The following is a 19727-nucleotide window of genomic DNA, read 5'->3' as shown; positions in this document are numbered from 1 at the left end:
TTCATAGCAAGTAAGTAATTTCTGTGTGGAAGTTGCTATAAGCTTCTGGTAGTGATGAGAGTAACTAGTAATGGTGCAGGTGAAAATACAACCTCTAATTCGTAGGAGCTAGAAGCATGGCTCTCACTTAGTTACCTGGCAAAATTCAGGGCTCCTTTAAGGCCATTGTCCCTTTCTCGTATTTTGATCTCTAAGGTATATTGTTGTCCCCTGGGTATCTTCCACTCCAAGCCAAGGCACCAGGATATTTGTGTGTTAATACTGGACACATCCTTGTGTGGGTTTTAAGCAGAAAATGATGGCAGTGCTGCGAGCCGTCCCAAAGACCATGCAGATACTCTGGGTCTGATGTACATACCACTTTTCACCAAACGTTATTTATTTTTGGAAATAGAAAAAAAAAAACTCCTAAACACAAGCAAAGGCACACCAGATTGTTCTATGTGCTCCTCCAGATGTGAGTGGTGGGCACAGAAACAGATGGTCTGACAAATGATTGACGAGGGAAGGTACATCTTTGGAAGGGAGTCTATCTAAATTGGGAGAACATCTAAAGGTGTGGGTTCACACTTCACTAGAGGAGACTCAGCTTTCTGAACATCTGCCAAGGCATTCTGTGGATTTGCAATGTTCTAAACACACTCCTCATTTTTTATGCTCCGTTTGGGAATGGTTGCGTAGAGAAATTGTGTGTGACATCATGTTCTCCATGTCAGCTCAGCATCCTCACTGAAGTGTGAAGGGGAGAGTGCTACTGCAGGTTCCCTGGCTGCACTGCTGGGATAAAGGCCATGCTGGCAACTCCTGGTTTTGGGGGTCTGGCCTAACGGCCATCCACACTGGATGTGATTGTGTGGATGTGGTGCAGCATGCAAGTGAGGGATGGTCTGGCGAGGAGAGAGGCCAGGGCCCAGCTGCAATGCTGGTGGAGTCTTTCAGGCCCCGACAACCAGACTAGAAAGAAAGCAGCTCCTGTGGAGGATTTTCTTTCCATTACAACCAACAAAGTGGGTGCTCTCCAGAGTTACACTTCCAGTTACACCTGGATCTGCAGCCTGCAGAGCACTTGGCTGGCAGCTCCTCTGTTGATGGCAGCAACCGCCTTCTGGAATCGCAAAGGCAATTATGAAAGTTTTTAACACAGCTGCAATGTATTTCTCACATTGGAAAAAAAAATCCAAGTTTTTACTTTATTTAACGGCGTATCCATGCGCCAACCAACCCGCACACAGAAACCCACACACAGCTGTGTGCTTACGGCACTCATGTCCACAGAAACTATGTCTTTTCTTATTTTCATGTGAGCTGCAAGAAATGCCCCAGGCTAGGATGTCCCCCTACTTTATGCTCCCTGTTTGTTGGTTCTCCTCTAGGCCTGGGACAGAGTTCATGTGAGTTCCAAAATGCTTAAGCCTGAAGGAACAGCTTTAGATGTGCTGGCTTGGCTGGGACGACGTACTGTAGTTTGAAAGTGTTTCCCCTATCCCCCACCCCCACCCCCAACTCCAAATTCCAAATGTTAGAAACTTAATTCTCAAAGTCGTATGTCCATGGTATTTGACAGGTGGGATCTTTAGGATGCGACTGGATCACGAGAGTGCTGCTTCCATGAATGGATTAATTTACTCATGGATTAATAGATGAATGGGTGGCTTAGGATGAGCTCTCTCTCTCTCTCTCTCTCTGGCATGCTTGCTCTGTCTTGCCATGTGATTTCCTCTGCCTTGTTGTGATGCAACAAGATGATTCTCATCTGAGGTCAGTGTTGTGGCACAACAAGTTATGCCTATCCCATACAGGCACCAGTTCAAGACATGGCTGCTCCACTTCTGAATAAGCTCCCTGCTAATGTGCCTGGGAAAGGAATAGAAGATGGCCAGAGTACCTGGGACCTGACCACCAATGTGGGAGACCTGGATGGAGTTCTATTTTCCTGGCTTCAGCCAGGCCCAGCCATTGTGGCCGTTGTGGCCATTTGGGAACCAGCAGATGAAAGATCTCTCTCTCTCTCTCTCTCTCTCTCTCTCTCTCTCTGTCTTTTGGTCTGAGTCTCCTCTCTCTGTAATTCAGCTTTTCAAATAAATAAAATAAATATTAATAAAAGAAGACCCTTACCAGATGCCCAGCAAATGTCAGCATCATGATCTTGGATGTTCCAGAACTATGAGATAAATGCATTTCTATCCTTTATAAATTACTCTGCCTTGGATATTTTGTTATAGCAACAGAAAATGGATTAAAACACCATAGCTGCCATCATAAGTGGCTATTTTCTGTCGGGGATCATTTGCTGGAGCTGAAGGAGCTCTTGGTCAGAGATAGCAGGTGGTCAAGGGCTTTAATGATAGATTAAATTGTAAAGGATTTGGGGGTTGGGATTAAGAGTTTTCATTGCTCACTTGGTTCTGAGGACAAGTGGGTGCATGAGAAAGCCTACTAGTGAAGACTGGACTTTGATTTTGGTCAGAAATTATTCTATTCAAGTTAATCACTTGAAGCTGGTATTTCTCATATCTAAAACTTTACCTTGTAGATCCACATAGGTACTCTGAGGGCTAGAATTAACTTTCATGAGAAATATAACATTTTGCACTGTAAGTGTTCATCCCACACTGGTTTTGCATTTCTTGCTCCATGTGTGTTTCTCTCAAAGTCCATCTTCAATATTGCTGATTCTTTGTGAGTTCTGCATCTTCCTTTCTCAATACCCACTGGCCTTCCTTCCCACTTTTTCTTTGGAGACGTGTCACACCAAAAGCTCTTTCACTTCACGATTTTCCATAACATTTCCACTTTATAAAAAGGTTTGCTCTAATTCGCTTTCTCTGGCCAGACCACTGCTGCCTTTCCTCTGCTAGAAACTTCAACCCTAAATCATGACTTGTGCCAGTGAACAGGGAGTTTCCTGAGTGTACATTCACAGACTTGGCAGTCCACCAGGCTTCTGGAGCCTTGCATTGTACATTAGTATCTCTGAAATATGGTTGTCTTATACACAAGCTATCACAGCATAGAACTCAGATTATGAACCACATCCATCACCTGCCTCTTCACTACCCTTCCTGCTCTGCAGTTCCTCACACAACACTGCTGCACAGGCCAAGTCCAGGAAGGTGTGGGACCTGCATCTGTGTTCCGGAGCATGCTACTCACTGTTTTGGATGGTGGCCCTCGTGAATGTTGTTTGGAACATTTCTTGAATGTGCACACTGTCTTTTTCTATTGTGTGGAGCCCATGTTTCCTCACTTGGGTGTGACTCTTGGGCTGTGCTTTTTGTAATGACATTAAGGTTGTAGAGAGCAGAACCGTCATAACATATTTGTCACCTTGTCCTGCTTAATCCAGTAAACACTCTGTGAACAAAGTACTCTGTGTCCCAGCATGGCCTGCTCTGTCCCCATTTGTTCCATTGTCCTGTGCAATCATTAAAGGCATTCCCTTCTACTCGTAAGGATGTCCTACTTTGGAAGATAAAGTATCAGGTCACCCTACTTAAGAACAAAGCTCTCATTTGTTCATTTTCAAGCAGGTCCCCTGAAGGCCATTGCACTTTTGGATCTTCCATTCTTATGATTCTAAAGCCAAATTCCTCACTTCCTACAACACATTTTACCTGATTATTTTTTGGGCATTTTTGAGTCCATCTGTTCAAATCTGCATGAGTATCTCTAGCATGTCCAGTATTTCTCTGACCCATTTAATATCAGCCATCCAGGGTCCAAACTAGAAATACTTGAATCACTTTTCACTTCTTTTCCTTACTTCACATGTTAAATGGATTACCCATTTCTCTAGCTGGTAGCTTCTAGATCCACACCACTGCTACTGGCACATTAGTTCTCATCTGAGATTTTGCAATGCTCTCCTGTTTTCTGTTTACCAAAATCTTCTTTAATTTGTTTCCCAAATTACATTTATCAGAGAATGTACACAGGTGCAGGAGGTAAGAGAGAGAAGAGAGCCTCTGGTAATCACGTGTGGGTTATTATGGCTGGAGTAGGGGATTCTGAAGTGGACAGCAGCCAGAGAAGAAACAAGGTCAGGCCCTGAAGGTCTCCATCTGCTACACAATGCTGCTGAGGACTAACCCTGAGGACCCCAGGGAATCGTCTAAGTGTCTGGAGAAGGGATTGTGGTGATGAGAATTGCATTGTGTGGAGAACACTACACAGACTTCTAAGAAGAACACGTGGATGAAGGAATTCTGAAGGCGAGGAGCACACTTGGAGGAAGTAACTCTTCCTGTGCAGAACCTTTCATTCTTCAAGCGCAAGGAGTCCTTTCTGACTTTAGGTCTCACCTTGAGTGAGTGAGTGACCTTGGCCATCTCTGTTACATGTTCAATTTCTGAGACTTTTTGATGATCCCAAATAGACCTCATTGAAGGTCTCTATAATGGGCTGAGTAGTTGTTTGGGAAGACAGTAGGAAGAGTGTAGCACATCCGAGGTCTTTCCTCTATTTGGCACCCCATCCTCTGATTTCCCCTAAAGCTTGACAAGCACACCTCGCACTTGCCTGCCTCTATGTGGCCCCAGGATAGCCAATGATTTCCTCTGTGTTTGAGTTCCCAGCTCGGCTGTCCCCGCTATGAGGACAGAGGCACAGGCTTCACTGGCAAGCTCAAGTGGTTCTGGGTTCCAATACGTATACAAGCTGCAATGTCCTGCCCATTTGCCTGACCTCCCTGAATCTCAATTTGCCCATCACTGTCACCATCGCCACTGCCGTCATCTGTATCCTAGAGTTGTTGTGAGGATTAATTACGATGAGTGAGAAATGCACCTTGGTATCCAGTATACAACATATACCTGCTACACTTTGGCAGCGATCAGTTTTATATGATTAAGTCTGATTCATCTCAGTGTGTGAGGACACTTCAGAAAGTTCATAAAAATGAAGTTAAAAGATGCTGTGCATGTTCCACGAAGATTTTAAAGTTCCTTTGTATCTCACAGGACACAATAATTCTCTCTTCAACTTCCTAGGGTTTCTGTAGATATTGTTGACACTTGCATTTCAGTTCTAGCATATCTTTTTATTAATTTTCTAACATAATTTTATTAAACTATTGAACTGAGCTCATTTGAAAAGTACAAGTAGGATATTATGAAAACCTGCTAGCAGGTCATTATGTCCTCCAATGACTTTAGTCTGGTTGTCAGCACTAAGTTCTTGTTCTTCCTCATCACTGTAACAAAGTTGGCTAATTTCACTTCTCTTATATAGATCAGATACTCTAATAACTGAGAATGGAACAATTATCATATACATAATTGTTCAGAGACTAGGTCAACGTGTTTGTACTTGACTTTGCAAGTCTGTCTTTAATTACTTTCCTTAGGATTGAGCTCTGGGCTAATGTATGGAGAGGATATTTATTATTTTTAACTTCCCTAGCAGGCTTGTTGATTCATGCAGCCAGTCTCAGGTCAAGTGAGCACTGATGAACTGTGCTTCCCAAGGCTACCCAGAGCAGGGCTGCCAGATCAAAGCCACTGTTTGCAGTTCAGTGTATGTGGCCACCCACCCAAGATGGGTGCACACTGAGTGACAAACCTACAGCCTGCAGGGTATGGGGTGCCCTTGTTCCTTTCCCCAGTCCTCTGTTCCTCACCTGCCATGCCTGTCAATTTTCAAGGCCGTCTCCAAAGAGTGTGAGATATTTAACTGACGACCGAAACAGCCTATCATTCATTCATCCCATCATTCACTCGCTGAACGATTTATCAGGAACTTACCGTGCCCCAGGATCTAAGAATACAGCCCAGAATTTCCCATTCCTGCCTTATTTTCTCCATTGTCTTCACTACCACCTCTTGTGCTATATATGTTGCTTGTATGTTAAATGTCCATCTCTCCCAATGGGAATGCACGCTTCTTGGGGGCAGACTGCCTGAGCTATTGCTGCTGTATCCTTAGTGTTTAGGACATTGCCTGGCATGGCGCAGGTACTCAGAATTTTTTTAAGCAATACGTGCTGTTCAAGACATCTAGTCTTTCCATTTGTACAAGATGGTGAACAAATCAAATAAGCGCCTTGGTCCCTCCTACTTTCTCCAGGTCTGTGATGACCCTTCCCCAGTGAAGCTCTCTGCACTCACTGCCTTGCAGAGTTCACACGAGGGTTGTTCTCCATGAACTCCCCAATGCCGCGTTCCAGGTTAACCTACTCTGCTTTTCCTAAAGGCATGACAATGCAAAACATGTTAACTTGCGACTTCTTTCCTTGAGATATTTCATATAGAACAAGGAACCATCAGTTAACATACATGAAGTTTTGGTGGTGGAACATCAGGTATTGGGATAGATGCAGGAGAGACTTTTGTGCCTTCCTATGCTCCTCGAGTGAATCCCACACTGAACTCTGCACTGGTTGAGTGCCTCACATCAGAAAGGCCAAGTTTACATTCGGGGAGAAGAGCTTGTCTCTGCATGTGTATGAAATAACATAAGCAAGCAATTTTTACTACTTAGACATAAAGCTGGGAAGCTCAGACTTCAGGGCTGGACTGCTGGCTTCCTGCTTACGCATGTCCTGAGACACAAATTGCCTTGTTCCTTATCCCAACTTCTGTTCCAGAACAGGGGAACCTGGTCAGGCTGGATTTAATCTCACACCTGTGATCACATCTCAAGGAACACCATGGCAAAAGAGAGAAGGAAGTCATTGTAAGCCATGGCACCTGACACCAGAGAGCTGCAGCTCTTCTGTGATTTCACCACACCAGCACTCCCTTCCTTGTAACCCATTTATTTTATTTTATTTTATTTTTTTACAGGCAGAATGGACAGTGAGAGAGAGAGAGACAGAGAGAAAGGTCTTCCTTTGCCGTTGGTTCACCCTCCAAAGGCCGCTGCGGCCGGCGCGCTGCAGCCTGCGCACCGCACTGATCCGAAGGCAGGAGCCAGGTGCTTCTCCTGGTCTCCCATGGGGTGCAGGGCCCAAGCACTTGGGCCATCCTGCACTGCACTCCCTGGCCACAGCAGAGAGCTGGCCTGGAAGAGGGGCAACCAGGACAGAATCCGGTGCCCCGACCGGGACTAGAACCCAGTGTGCCGATGCCGCTAGGTGGAGGATTAACCTATTGAGCCGCGGTGCTGGCTAATAACTCATTTATTAGACCCAAACACCCTCATCTCACACAGCAGTACTCCTGAAGACCCAGAAGACTCATCTGTCCAGCAATGAAATGTTCTCTTTAATTTATCCAAAAACCTTGTCCATATTGTTTTGATTGGTACTGGGGACAGGGACTGAGCTTTCCATAACATCCAGATGCAACCTCAAAATCCTTCCCCACACAAGGATCCACACAGCTGATACCTATTGGTGGGAGCCGGCATGATGAAGATCGTACTAAAATGTCAGCTGCTCCAGGTAATGGACCATGCGTTGTTTAATTTTATGTTTCCAGTTTATAAGTAAGAGTAGAAGCATCACAGTGGCTTAGCAGACTCGCCTGCCACTCTGCTTTGCATGGTCCATCTTTTCCTGTCTTTCCTACTCTCTTTAGAGGTGATAAGCACAGCCTGGAAGAGCATTGCTCTATCTGCTGGGACTCAGAGAGGGAGAACTGTTTGCTAAAGAACCACAGAAGAGCCTTTGTGTGAGCTTCCAAGCCTTTGTGTGAACTTCACCAAACACACTTGCTTTTTCACTGGAAAATCTTCCCTGAGAACCTAGCGCTGATTTTAGCAACCAGCATGAGCACAACAAGTACACCACAAATATAAAAGCAGTTAGTGTAAGATTCAGGGAAGCAGGTATTAAAGGAAACTGAGGACTTAGTCATCAGTTTCAGGTTACTTCCTTTTGCCTGAGCTGGTTGCATATCTCCAAACACCAATGAAAAGTAAGGACTTCCCACACACAGCCTCCCAATGCCAACTGGAGGAATCACATCACTGGGGTACCGTGGCTCCTCCCACAACCTTCATTTCCCAAGATTTCAATAGGATGTCGTTATAACTCAGGAATACAAAGAGGGAAGTTGCCTCACAAGATCTCCTTCTTTTCTCAAAATCTGCTTTCAATTAGATCAATCAATAGGGAGTCTGTTTCCTACCTTGCATCTAAGGTTTGCAAATGAGAATATTTTACGGGACAGATAGAGCACTGGACAAATGGGATTTAAACAGAATTTTAGTTAATAAAATGTCTTTTTTGTTATTGTTTGCTACTGGTTTTCATTACAATTTAGCCATTCTTTCCTTTGTCATTGAATTTCAGTCAATTAGCAGAGGCTTCCAACCCAGTTGTTGGAGTCCCTCCATCTCCCAGCTTCCTGGGAGGTTGTTAACAAATGCTCAAACACAATAGAAGCAGTGTTAACAAATATTCTTCTGAGAACCTTTGTGTCGTGTGCATAGTCGTGCCCCTAAGACTGATTTGTAAATGCGATCTTTCTTCTGCTCAGGGTTTCTGGCAGGTGCACCAGATTGTCACTGAGTGAGTGGGGAGTGGGGAGCTTAGGGAAGGACTCACCAAACAGAATGTACCCAGGCTTCCTAATCAAGACTGTGAGTGCTAATACAAAAGACAGAGGGAAAGGAAAAGCTGAGAGGGGGCTGCTCTCCCCAAAGAGTACACAAAGTGGAGGAGGAGGAGGAAGATGCCTGCCTCCCAGGTGTAGGCACCCAGGAGGGACTGGCAGGAGAAAGCCCCAGTAACCAGGCACATGGTATTCCACACCCTAAATGCAAGGCACCTGCTCTGCAGTCTGCGTCTGGCTCATTTTTGTTTCTTGTGGGTTTGGAGTGTGGAGTGGGCTCAGCAGAGCAGGCTTCCGGGCACGAACCTCACCTCAGGCTCGGCCACCAACTAGGTCTTCTATGTCAGACAGGGGGGACGAGAGCAGGTCCCAGCTGCAGTTTTACAAGAACACCCAAGCAGAGCCTGGACTTCAGCATCCACAACAGCCTTTGGGATGAAAGGTCGCTTGCAGAGCGAAACACATTGCGTGGTAAAATATTAGTTTCTTATTACTTCTAGTGAACAGCAGAGTAAGTAAAAAGCACAAAGCGGGAGATGGATTTTCTGTGAGATAGGCAGCGTTGTGCCGTTCTCTATTAGATTCCATGAAAATCAATCTGCAACCTCGTTCAGCCTGGTAAAATTAGATCTAAAACTATTTAATTTTGTTTCAAGAGTGTTTTTCCCATCCAATGCCTAGCTTGAGGACACACGGTGATAAAATACTCTGAGTTATTACCGGCTCCTGTGCACTTCTGTCTGGGCGAGAATTACATAGCATTATGTGGTTTCTGAGAGATCCGGTGCCTGGGATAAAACACCCTCCACAAACAGCGTGATTCTGCCAGCTTTCTCTGTTATTAAGAGGGCTCATTTTTTATGCTTTTACTTTGCATTCCATACAGTTTGGTGTGAAGGTGTGGCAAATGGATGCTTTCAATTTGTCTGAATAAAGATGCTTGTGTTTGAGAATCAGAAAGCCAAATGCTCTAGAAGGGGTTATTTTGGGGCCGTGGTCACCTCCAGGATATGGTTAAGGCTGCTGTGTTTGGCTGAGTCAGGTGAGGCCTGGATATGGCAGAAGAACATGAGCAAAGAATTTGGAATCATTGATTCTTCAATGGGAATCTTTTCCGCTTAGGGCTTTGGCAAGAATTGAAGAATTAGAAATTGCAAGAGCAAAATAAGAGACTTCCAAGAATGCCTTGTCAAGGCTCTTAGCCTACAAATGACCAATGCCTTAGCCTCCACCACACCCCTGCCAGGGTGCTTCTGTAGTTCACCATCTGAGGCTACCTGCAGCCTTCAATACCAGTATAGCGCCAGTCTCTGTATCTTACAGAGGAGAACAAAACTCCTGGGAGGTAAGTGGACTTACTGTGGGTTTGGTAGGGGCAACAGGAGTGGGTATGTGTGGTCCAGTTATCAACTTTCCAACAAGGTGTACAAAATGAAAAAATGGCATGGGTTGTAACAATAAGTGGAAGCAGAGGCCCGTGGGTACCCGCCGATGTGTAGGAGCCTTAGTTGTAATGGATGGAACAAGAGGAGAGAGTCTATGATAGCAGAGGTAAGAGGTCACCCCTAGACACCAAGGCAGGCATTTGATTTGCCATCTAATCCTCATAGATGCTATTGGTTAGGTGCTGTGCTAGTAGCCTTCGTGTTTCATCCCTGATTTTCAGTTGTGCTGCAGGAGCAATGAGTCACCTCCATCTCAGAGTAGAAGGTCAGGTGCCCTGCTGTTGTACAGTTAACATTCAGCACACCGCAAGTTCAAGTATCGCTGAAGGTGAGGCAGGTGCTACTCTGAGGTCTTCTGCTAGTCCCTTTCCACAAAGACCAGATGCAGCCTCAGAAACCTTCTCACCAGCGAAGTTTGCATGAGGAAGATCACACTAACTTTTTAACCACTCCGGGCAATAGACATTGGTTAGTTTTAAGTTCCGTGATGATTTGGTAGACTGATCTGTCCCTCTGCTGTTCACAGGTCATCTTTTTCTACTTACCCCATTCTCCCTTACAGGTGAGGGAGCTATACCAGCAAACCAGGTATTCCTGTTTTTCTGTGGGAAAATTGTAGTAAGGTCTAAGGGTGAGTTTCCCAAAGTGTGATCGGCCAAACAAACTAGGTACTATTACCCCCCAAACATTTCTTGAGCAAATCCAGTGTGGAATGTTAAATTCTAAAAAATTAAGCAGACTTCCTTATTGAAGGGCTTCTCGGGGTTTACAATATGCGATTTGCTGATATAATTTGAAAACCTCCAAGATGGAGGATGCATGCAGTGTTTCTCATGACCTTGGAAGTGTTTCTCACTAGCATCTCATGGAGCTTCTGTTCCATGAGACAGGCCTGAGAAATGTTGACATATGGACTATCATAAGGCCTAGCCTAATGTCTTTGCATCTGCCCTGCAGTCATTTCCTAAGTAATGCAATGGAAACTTTATTTAGCTTTGAATCGCTGAGCTCCATGGTGAGCATAGGCAATGGGAAGCTAATTTTGTGCTTGGTACAGAAGTCAGAGTTATGTGTAGAGGCATGGTATAGTCAGGGAGGGAGTATAATCTAAATTGACGTTCTTGGGCATAGTTATCAAAAGTCTATTATAGGCGAGGCATTGCCCTACATGGGGAGAGGATCAGCAGAGAACAAAATAGAGGGTGTCCACCAAGAACAATGGCATGTGGACTTTGGTCCTACAACTAGTGTAGAAACACTGACTTAACTCACATAGCCTTGGCAATGTGTATGTAGTAGCACAGTTATATCATTTATAGCAAAGTGTGAAGTATGTGGTAATCTTTCAAAAGCAACATGTGATGAATGGGTTAAAGCAGTAGAAAGTGCTCACATATGAGAGTCAGATGTGGGCTCCCCCTGTAAACAGAGATTTACTGTTTCCACCATTTGACAGCCATAACTTCTTCTGTTGAACTCTCTGTCCCAGGGGCAGCGTCCATTTCTGACTATCAAGTCTACTGGCTGGGTGAGATTGACCACTCTCTGGGTTCTAAGGTGGGGCTCTGTTTAGCTTATTCAGTATAACCCAATCCTCCCTGGCCATAATGGACTCCAGAATTTGTGGAGTGCAGTGCAAAATGAAAATATGAGGTCCTGTGAAAAAATTAAGTGACACCAGACTGGGACCTTTCTAAACGAGATTCATGTGACTCTCTTGTCCCATACACAAAAGTCACTTACTTGCTTTGTCTGTTAATTATTTCATAACTGGGCACATGACTCAATTCAGGCCAATGATAATCAGACCAGACCACGACTCTTGATTGATGAGTCTTGAGCTGTCGTGGTTGTCCTTACAACTGTGGAAACCAGGCATTATATGTAGCCAACGTGGAAGAGAAGAGATTTGGAGGCAGAGAACAATTGGCCATCATGCTGCCACTGGAATCTCATTCCAGCTGGGTCAGAGTCAGTCCTGTCTGTCAACTCTCCAGACCCATGAGCCAAGATTGGATTTTCTGTCACTTGCAACCAAATATATCCTAACATATAAATAATAACTTAAAGTATTTAATTAAAGTTTTCTATTGGCTTCATGTCCCTTATTTGTAAATGCATTGTGTGTCTTTAGGTCACTATAAGAACTCTCGGTTGTCACTCCTCACCTCCTCTGCATCACGGGATGAAAGCTGTGGGATGAAAGCTGGAATCCCATATTGAGTTGCAAGAATAATTAGCGAAGTCTAAGCTACTATTCTTAACACTGTAATACATTTTCTAAAGGATTTTTCTCCTATAGTCAGTAAAGGAACCATTATGCATCAGCACCTGATTTATGCGAGAACAGACACACTTAGACTGCTACTTGGAAACAGCTGAAATGTGAAGCCAGTTTGAAAAGCACGGAGCCTTTACAAAAATGTGAGTGGACCACAGTAGCTCACTATTCTCAGGAAACAAATGTCAGTTTAGTAAGTTGGAGATGATCAGTTATCTTTCCCATAGCTCCAGAGTAGGAGCCATTAAACACACAACAAGGCATGCTTTCTGTGTAATCCTTACAGGCTTTGTAAATTAATGCCATATTGGGGAGTATGTGCGTTCCTCAAGCTCTGTAGTACCTTAAACCTACCTTTACCATTTCACCTACTGTATGGTCCTCTGCTTTTCTGAGTAACTCAGCCACCTGCTGGAAGGTGGCTGGCTCACACCGTGTTATTTGGGTGTTTCCAGGGTTGCTGTCCCATTGATATTAAGAATTGGAGTGTCCATCAGGGGCAATTTCACAGCCCTGATTGCTCATGTCAGGGTGCTGGCTGCTGTCCTGGCTCACAGTGAACCAAAGCTGGAGTCTCTTTAAGAGGTGGGAGCCTCCACTGCCATCTGGGAAGCTCTAGGAAGAGTAAGATGAGAATAATTTGCAGCCAGGGGCTCATCTTGTGTTAGTGTTTTCTTAATGACAAGCTCTGAAGGGCTCTACTGCTTATTTAATTAAAGTATAAGTGTTTTAGTACAAAAGAAGGAGGAACAGGAGATGCATTCTTTGGCCACGGACTGCTATATGAGAGCCAGAGAACAGGCTGGAGGGTTTAGCAGGTTCAAGTGCAGGAACTCTGCTGAGGGCTCTTAGGGGTCTGTCCAACTTCTGGGGACACCTTCCCAGGCTCCTCTTGCTGGCTCTGCCTTTAGGAGCAGTCATGGGGGCTGTCCCTCTCCGGCAGGCGCTGACAGTGTGCCCCTGAGTGTGCAGACAGCCAGTAACTGTGAGACAACAGGGCTCAGTGCTGCTTTGGAGTGCATTTTTTTTTTTCTGTCTGACTGGCCAGCAGTGAAATTCATGGGCATAAAGGGCTGCTGATCAGATCCCTGAAGACCAATTGATGAGTGATTGTTTTGAAATTCTCAAGTGGGAGATGCAACAAAATATAGTAGGATCATCTTTCTCAGCCCCGAAGATTCATTCCCCTGGATCACATATTTTTTTTATTAATTTCTTGTGTTTAAATCCTTGCAAGATGTGTGGCTTATCTACACAACAGGGTCATATGTCCCCCCTCCTCTTTTTTTTTTTTTTTTTCTCCAGTTAAATCTCAGGTAGAAGCCAAAGCTCTTGGTGTAGCAACCTGAGAGGAGACCTTTTCCTGGCATCTCCACCATCCCTTTAGCTCTGCTCATAGCCTGTTGGGTACTGTGGGGCACAGCCAATGATAGGAGATATGAGGAAATCATGCAGCTCAGGACATTGACTCGACGCTTCCTTAGTGTGCTAGTGGCCAGGACAGGCGCAATGCTAATGAGTAAATATCACATATGGAGGATGCCTCAAGAAAAAAAGTCTAAAGAATTCATTTACATGTTTCACCTCAAGTAATGCTCACGGCAGTTCTGCTGAGTTAGCTGCAATTATTATGTTCCTTTATTATACACCAGGAAGCCAAGGCATGGAGGGGTTAAGTAGTTTGTTGAAATTCAGGCTCCCTGACCTCTGAGTTTCCACAAAACAAGAGATATCCATAGATAAGGGTTCCATGAGTCAATGTTTTTCTTGGGGAAATGAACCAGACAATACCCATGTATTCACAATGCACGCTGCAGCCTCCGAGAAACTGTGCACAAAAATAAACCTGTTTATTAACTTTAGCCTATACACTTGCACTGCAAATTGTTCTTTCAAAATAGCCTGTGATGAGACAAGCATAGATTTTTATCCTAATGCACTTTCTGGATGATCAGCAGTTCGTGATGTCACTCTGGATTTACACCTTGGCTCCTCTCACTGCAGGTTAATTAGCCAACATGTTCTGATATCTTGGATGTGTCAGACCCTCCCCAGGTGCTCAGCTGTGGGGCTAAAAGACATGCCTGGGTCCCAGAACACCCACTGTGGATAGTTCAGAGGCAGAAAGGCACACTTTGCCATTGTACCTATATCCATAAAGCCCTAAAACTGTGTGCATATGATACTTGGGAAGGAAGAGGGTGAGGAGCAATGGCAGATGTGGCAGGATGATTGAAATTCACACATGGTCATTTTCCTAAAGAGTTCCTTTCTTCTTCATCTCTGCAACCCCTCTACTTGAATATTATTGGCTCCTTGAAATAAACTTGACTTTGCCTTTTCCTCCCAAGACTGATGGGACTGTCAAACTTCAGAGAAACTCTCAGATAAACTAACTTTGGGGCCAAGTTGATGAAGCACAAAGGATGTTGGAAAATCTAGGTGAGTATATGGGAAAATGTAGACAATGTTATTTCACTTCCTTAAGTTGTCTGAAATACTGAAGGCTTCACGCTGGGTAGGAGACTGCCATCCTTTGTGACTGCCATAAAGGGCATGCGCCATGGTCAGTCTAGGGCCACCAAAGACAGTGCCCCTTTTGCCTTTTCTTCCATCCCTGTTGACATCTTGTATCTCCATGGTCCAGGGCCCTGGCTCCTGCCACATTCCAGGATTGAAAAATGGATTGTCAGTTTTCTCATTTAATAGGTGATGAATGTGGCAGGAGAAAGAGGGAAGTGGAGATGCCCATGGACCAACAGAATGAGCCCGTGCCCTACAAGAAAAAAAAAATCTTTGGATGGCTGGCAGGACATGAATGACCCACGCCTGTAGGAGGGCATCACCTCCTCTGGCTGCGCTGCGGCATAAAGCTGGAAGCCGTAAAGCCCACTTATTTTTATAACCTTGCATTAAATTAAATGTGTTATTTTATACAAGCACTTACAAAGTCCACTAAATATCCACTAACAGCTCCCTTATTCCCTGACACCGTGATGGAGCCAGCTGAGAACTCAGCGAGCGGATCTCCACATTGATTTGCTGTTGCTTTGACAGGACTGATTGGCTTAGCCTCGAAGCATCATTGACTTTTAATTGTCTCCCCTTCCACTCATCCCTCCCTGGCAGGGCCAGGATGACAACTCACAGTCACTGCAGCACCTGCTGGCTTATCTCTGTCTTTTGCAAGTGCCACTGTAAGGGGAACCCAGATCTGATGATGTCTCCTGGCACCACCAAAGGGGAAGTTTCCTTATAAGCAGCAGCTCTTCCTGAGGTGGTTGGATCTGCTGAGAGGGGAAGGGGGGGTCTCTGTATTAACTCGTGGCTCCCACGCCTGTCCCATCAGCCACTGACTGGCTTTTGGGTCTGGCTTCATTTAGAGTATGCTTTCACTTAAGGAAAGAATCAGAGGCTTGGTGAAGCTGAGTGTCAGGAACAGGAGAGCCACTGAGTTAGAAATGTTTCCAAGGATTCCAAAGACTCGAACCTGCAATTCTACTTGGTGGTGGCTTAGTACAAGACTCCTTGACTGTCACTCCTGGCATTGTCCTGGCTTAGCACTACTGGAAAAGACATTCATGGGGTCACTGAGAATTCAAAATCCTGGTGTCAGGTGATGGATGTTTCTGAGACCATTCCACTTGGTTCTGAATGTGGTGCCTTCTCTTCACCTCCCTCAGCACAAGTGCTCCCTAAGGACTCTCTGATTCCTCGCTCCATGCATATGCATGCATGCACCCTCCTCCATATGCTTGCAAATGCCTCCCTTCTGCTCTGGGCAGAGTCTGCTCTCAGTGGTGGTTCCCTGGGTAGCACTGGTGGTCAAAGAGACACCAGACCTTTGTGGCTGGGTGAGAAATGAGAATGTGGAGGACTTTTGGATGAAGAACTAAATGCAGCCTTTGATGGACTTGCAAATGAATACCTTTATTATTGTAGAGAAAATGAAAGCATATAACATTTTAGAAAATGAAATTAAATTTCCTAAAATCCCACCTTCCAAAGGATTACACTGCAATCCATTTTGCAGAATAACATTTTGAGTGATGCAGGTATTAGAAAAAGATTATTCAATTCATAAACATATATAGTATGAATGGATGCATCACTGTCAATGAAACAGTGTTCATTTTTTTCATAGTTTGATAATCCCATTAAATGTTGTATTAGTAACACTTTTTGTTATCTAAAAAAGGGCTTTGAAATGTGAGTTTAAATTCTACATTCCAATACATTCCATTGAAAATATATATCACGATATGTTGTACTGTTCCCATATGGCTGGATATATATATAGTTTCCAATGTTTTAGCTGTTATATATATGCACACATCTATAATATGCATATTTATTTTTATGGACTAAATATTTTCATGCATGAATCTTCTACTGCAATTCTGATTATGTTTTGTTAATGTTCTTAGAAGCAGAATGGCTGAGGGGGTTTTCTAGCCTAGAAATCAAGATGTCTTTTCCCTCTCTTTCTGTAACTCAGCCTTTTACATAAATAAATAAATCTTTTAAAAAAAGATGATTACAATTTGAGTGCTGGCTGCTTTGCTTCTGATCCAGCTCTTTCCTAAGGTGCCTGGGACAGCAGCAAAAGATGGCCCAAGTGCTTAGGTTTTTGCCACCCACGTGGGAGACCCAAATAGAGATCTAGGATCCTATCTTTGGCCTGGTCCAGCCCCGACATTGTGGCCAGTTGCAGAGTGAACCAGAGGATGAAAGGTCTCTCTCTCTCTCTCTCTCTCTCTCTCCCACTCTCTCTATCTCTGCCTTTCAAATAAATAAATAAATCTTTTTTAAAAAAGGAAAAGATGTTATGCATTCCATATCAGAGTACTTGGGTTTTGTTCCTGGATCTGGCTTCTGATTCCAGCTTCCTGCTACACATACCCTGGAAGGCAGCTGTGATGGCTCACGCAATCGAGTTCCTGCCTCTCAAGTGGGAGATCCAGCTCCTGGTCCAGCCACAGATGTAGGCATTTAGGGAATGAATCAGTGATCAGGGACAATCTCTCTGTCTGTCTCTGTTTTCTACCTCTCAAATAAATAAATACATTTTTTTAAAAATAAGAGGGAATAAAGAATATACAGGTAGCATGCTTGTTGGTCAAGCATAAATGTATCTACCTCGCTCGATCTTCACCATGAGTGTTATTTTAAAACATGGTTGTCCATTTGAAACAAAAACAATACATGGTATGACTTTATTTTGCCCATATTTGATAACTAATGAGCTTTTATCAGTGCTTCTGTCATTTGTATTTCCTGGTTAGTGACACAACAGCTTTTTTTTTTTTTTTTTTTTTTTTGACAGGCAGAGTGGACAGTGAGAGAGAGAGAGACAGAGAGAAAGGTCTTCCTTTGCCATTGGTTCACCCTCCAATGGCCACCACGGCCGGCGCACCACGCTGATCTGATGGTAGGAGCCAGGTGCTTCCTCCTGGTCTCCCATGGGGTGCAGGACCCAAGCACTTGGGCCATCCTCCACTGCACTCCCTGGCCACAGCAGAGAGCTGGCCTGGAAGAGGGGCAACCGGGACACAATCCGGCGCCCCGGCCGGGACTAGAACCCGGTGTGCCGGGACTGCAAGGCGGAGGATTAGCCTAGTGAGCCGCGGCGCTGGCTGTGAACAACAGCTTTTACCTGGCTTCCAAAGTGCCAGGCCCTCACCTGCTAGGATTGAGATACCCCAGAATACCAGTCTGTGACTGAGAGCTGGCATCTCTGTGAATCCTTGGGGTGGTAAACTGGGTTTTGTGCTCCAACTGCTTATGACCCCAGTGCTTCTCCATGGACTCAGAGCCAGCTGCGCTTCGGGGATGCTGGATGAGCCCCTTCTCAATCTGTAGGCCAGGTGAATCATGTTTCTGCCCGTTTAGCCCTTGGACATATTTAGTTGATAGCGGATACACCCCATTAGAAACAAGCAGTGTGTTCCCATGGAGGCAAGAGTGACATCTCTGCATCTCTCTCCCAGGGTCCTGCCATGACCATAACAATGACACTTACTGCTGGAGTGACCCCATCTAACCATGGCTTCTCTTTGTGGTGTGTTTTGCAACCTTGTTGTGATCTAAAGCTAAATAGAATTTTTTTTCTCATTTTAGTTGTCTCATCTCCATGGTCACCTAAACCCTCACCTGTGCCAGGTGTGCAACCCTTTGTCATCACTGGTGAAGGTCTTGAACTTGCCTTTACTCACCAGCATATTATCAGGGATGGAAAAGATCAGGCCAAGGGTTTTCTTGAACTAAACAGGTAATTGCACTTCCTGAGAGAAAAATGACAAAACAGGGAATGATTTATTCCCTTTTCCATGCATGCAGACATCAGAGACTTCCGTTAAATTTAAATGTTTGCTTGCATGCTTGTATTTAGCAGAACATAGCTGCTACTCTATGAATGCTATTATTTTAGGGGCACAACTAAAATTTGATTGTTCATGGTGCAGCCTTGAAGACCAGATGTGCATCAGTGCAGCAGCCTCTCCTCCAGAGCAATGATGAGTAAACTCCAAGGCCAAAGTCACGGTGGACTTTGCTGTCTGAGGACTCTCCACCTCCCTTCACTTCAGGGATTAACCAGTCTGGCCTTGGATTCATCATAAAGACAGGCAGAAATCAGTTGCATTATTTCAGACATACACAATTGGAGGTTTGCAGAAATATAAATTCTTCATTTGAATTTCTTTTTAAAAAATGTTTATTTTTGTTTGAAGGAGAGAGAGAGAGAGACTTTCCACCCACTAGTTCACTTCCCAAATGCCTACAAGAGTCTGGGCTGGGCCAGGCTGAAGCCAGGAGCCTGGATCTCCATCTGGATCTCCCATGTGCATGGCAGGAACGCAAGTACTTGAGCCATTACTGCTGCCTCCCACGGTACCCATTAGCTGGAAGATGGATTGGAAGTGGAGTAGCCTGGCCTGGAACCAGGCACTCTGGTATGGGATGTGGGCATCCCAAGCAGCAGCTTAGCTTCTTGTGCCATAATGCCTACCCCTTCATCTGAATTTCTGAATTGCCATTTGAAGTTTGAGGACAGGTCACCTGGCTGAGCAGAGCCCTTTCTTCTTCAAACTCAGTCAAGCAGGGTTTCTCTGTCCTCCAGCTGCTCTTCCCCTCTCTCCCCTCCAACCCCTGCCACATGAGCCTCAGCTCTGGGCATTGGTGTGGATGAGGAAATCTTGGCCTTGGTCTCCACTGTGCCATGCAAGTGTCTACGGGGCTCTGGGGCTTCCTTTCTTCATAGCACAATATCCTCCCTGGTGCTTGGATGTAGGCTACTCCCTGCTCTGCTCTCTGCAGCCCCCTGGGACCAGAGAACAATTATATGTCTTGGCTTTTTGCTCTTTCTTGGGCTTCCTGGAAGTTTGCGTACATTTCCAGGTCTCTATAAGAACCCAGAGTGCCTGTCTCAGTCCACTTCTGATGCTGGCAGGCCTCTACCCCTCCCACTGGTCTTCTGCCTGCCTCATTGGCTGAGGTGTAGGTGCA

The 19727-nt window shown here is 44.9% G+C and overlaps 1 protein-coding gene and 1 long non-coding RNA gene across 4 annotated transcripts in view; one reads left to right on the top strand and one right to left on the bottom strand.

Annotated features, from left to right (window-relative positions):
- ADARB2 (adenosine deaminase RNA specific B2 (inactive)) overlaps window positions 1–19727 on the bottom strand; it is a 561341-nt gene that overhangs the window by 197266 nt on the left and 344348 nt on the right. The gene's annotated exons all lie outside the window — the stretch shown is intronic.
- Window positions 8662–18866, top strand: LOC149122768 (uncharacterized). Of its 2 annotated transcripts, XR_016219394.1 has the most exons (5): window positions 8662–8966; window positions 9618–9840; window positions 14573–14663; window positions 18342–18492; window positions 18686–18866. It is a non-coding gene; the product is annotated as an uncharacterized LOC149122768 (long non-coding RNA). The 2 variants fall into 2 exon arrangements; XR_016219395.1 differs by lacking the exon at window positions 9618–9840.

This window comes from Oryctolagus cuniculus, chromosome 13 (assembly GCF_051225735.1).
Source record: "Oryctolagus cuniculus isolate XC-2025 breed Fujian yellow rabbit chromosome 13, ASM5122573v1, whole genome shotgun sequence".
In the NCBI taxonomy this organism is placed as follows: Eukaryota; Metazoa; Chordata; class Mammalia; order Lagomorpha; family Leporidae; genus Oryctolagus; species Oryctolagus cuniculus.
The sequence above is the reverse complement of the archived record's forward strand: the minus strand, read 5'-3'. Positions and strand labels throughout refer to the sequence as shown.